The sequence below is a fragment of the Calidris pugnax genome, unplaced genomic scaffold (assembly GCF_001431845.1).
Source record: "Calidris pugnax isolate Ruff unplaced genomic scaffold, ASM143184v1 scaffold58, whole genome shotgun sequence".
Lineage (NCBI taxonomy): Eukaryota > Metazoa > Chordata > Aves > Charadriiformes > Scolopacidae > Calidris > Calidris pugnax.
The window spans coordinates 6,833,820-6,836,268 of record NW_015090868.1 but is presented as its reverse complement, the minus strand read 5'-3'; the positions used below and the strand labels follow the sequence as shown (position 1 = coordinate 6,836,268).

General features: G+C 55.7%; 1 protein-coding gene across 1 annotated transcript in view; it reads right to left on the bottom strand.

Moving 5' to 3' along the window:
* IRF2 (interferon regulatory factor 2) overlaps nt 1–1,534 on the bottom strand; it is a 48,160-nt gene extending 46,626 nt beyond the window's left edge. Inside the window, exon 1 of the mRNA XM_014945630.1 lies at nt 1,419–1,534. The gene's annotated coding sequence lies outside the window, so the exon portion shown is untranslated. The remainder of the gene's footprint in view (nt 1–1,418) is intronic.
* Between the last annotated feature and the right edge of the window lie 915 nt (nt 1,535–2,449).

The following is a 2,449-nucleotide window of genomic DNA, read 5'->3' as shown; positions in this document are numbered from 1 at the left end:
AAAGGCAGAGGGAGGGGGACGGGGGACCGGGGGGTGGGGGGGGTGAAGAAGAAGAAGAAGAAGAAGAAGGAGGAAGCGGCGAGGCCGCCCGGCGGCGCTTGGAAATCCCCCCGCCCTCTGCGCCGGGCCCGGGCCGGGAGCTGCGCCCCTCACCGCCGCCCCGGGGCACGGCAGCGGGGACACCGGCGGCCGCGGGGAGGAGGGGGGGTGAGGAGCTTTGAACCCGCAGGGGGAAGAATTCAGAGCGGGTCTAAGGAAACCAGTTCTTTCCCGCGAGGGCGGTGTGGCCCAGGTTGCCCAGAGAAGCTGTGGCTGCCCCATCCCTGGAGGGGTTCAAGGCCAGGCTGGATGGGGCTTGGAGCAACCTGGTCTGGTTGAAGATGTCGCTGACCATGGGAGGGGGGACTAGATGGCCCTAAAAGGTCCCTTCCAACCCGAAACCGTTCTCTGAGCCCAGCAGCTGGGTTACTTCAAGAGAGAGCTCTTGGATTTCGACAGGTTTTTGCAAACTCCCATTGCTCATGGGGTCTGTGTGGAGACCAAGGGTGTTCTCCAGAATTTAGATCACCCCGGTGCAAACTACAGCATGTAAAACTGACGGAGGAGCTGTTCAAATATGTCCTTCCTAACCTTACCCATACATCTCCCTGCAGAGAACTTTGGGGTACCGGTGGGTGAGAAGGTGGACATGACCCAACAACGTGTGCTCACAGCCCAGAAAGCCCCCCCACACCCTGGGCTGCACCCCCAGCCCCGTGGCCAGCAGGGCCTGGCAGGATCTTAGCAGGGTGAACTGGGCTGTAACTGAGAACCACACACTAACTGGGAGCAAAGTTCTGCACTCCCCAATCGCTTTAACCGAGCTCCCTGTCAAAATAAACAAGCCTCAAACACCCTGCTGCCTAGAACCGTAAGAAGAAGCGCTCACAGGAAGCAAAAGGGGAATTAAGGACCCAAATATCTTCAGGAACCTGGGCAGGATCTTAGCAGGGTGAACTGGGCTGTAACTGGGAACCATGCACGAACTGGGAGCAAAGTTCTGCACTCCCCAATCGCTTTATCCAAGCTCCCTGTCAAAATAAACAAGCCTCAAACACTCTGCTGCCTAGAACCACAAGAAGCAGTGCTCACAGGAAGCAAAAGGGGAATTAAGGACCCAAATATCTCCGGGAACCTGGGCTGAGGGGTAAGGTTCTTGGAACTTTGACCCCAGACGTTGCGAGGAGCTCGGAATTTGACCCTCAGACACAAACAACACACACACACAGACACACACTCTTCCTCAGTCTCCTCCACGGGAAGGCATCCAGGCCTCGGCCCTCCGCTCTGCCAACCGCCACGCAGCGAGCAAGAAAATAAATATTTTTTTAAAAAAGGAGGTTATTCTGAAAAATAAAAACCAAAACAAACCAACCCACCCCACAAGACAGAAGGCAGAGCGTGGCTTGAGGCTGCTGGGCTTCCAAAGGGCGCACTTGCTACCGCTGGATCCGCTGAGGGCCGTACAGTGAGGGGGGGGGGGGGGGGGGGGGGGTTGGGCGTATCACCCATCTTTACCGGATAGTAATCTCTGCAAATTCCAACCACATCCCTGAAAAAAAAATATGTAAATATAGCCAGCAAAGGCACAGTGACAGGTGCAATACTGACTGTGGACCCCTGTTCTCATATGAAATCTGAAATTGTCCAAGCAGGTGAAGGACAAGAAGAAGATTTGTTTAATTAAAATTGTTCAACCACAGTGAAAGTAGCGACATTGAACTGTCTCTGATTAGCTGTTTGAGATAAAAGCTGTTGAGAAGAGGAGGCCAGGTATTCCAACAGGGTTTCAAAGTTCTTATTACAGCCTCAGGAACTCACGAAGAGTACACATCACTTTTTGGCCTGAGTGGACATGTTTTGTTTAGGAGAAAAGAAGTCACAGAAGAAGAAGAAGAAGAAGAAGAAGAAGAAGAAGAAGAAGAAGAAGAAGAAGAAGAAGAAGGAGGAAGCGGCGAGGCCGCCCGGCGGCGCTTGGAAATCCCCCCGCCCTCTGCGCCGGGCCCGGGCCGGGAGCTGCGCCCCTCACCGCCGCCCCGGGGCACGGCAGCGGGGACACCGGCGGCCGCGGGGAGGAGGGGGGGTGAGGAGCTTTGAACCCGCAGGGGGAAGAATTCAGAGCGGGTCTAAGGAAACCAGTTCTTTCCCGCGAGGGCGGCCTGGCCCAGGTTGCCCAGAGAAGCTGTGGCTGCCCCATCCCTGGAGGGGTTCAAGGCCAGGCTGGATGGGGCTTGGAGCAACCTGGTCTGGTTGAAGATGTCGCTGACCATGGGAGGGGGGACTAGATGGCCCTAAAAGGTCCCTTCCAACCCGAAACCGTTCTCTGAGCCCAGCAGCTGGGTTACTTCAAGAGAGAGCTCTTGGATTTCGACAGGTTTTTGCAAACTCCCATTGCTCATGGGGTCTGTGT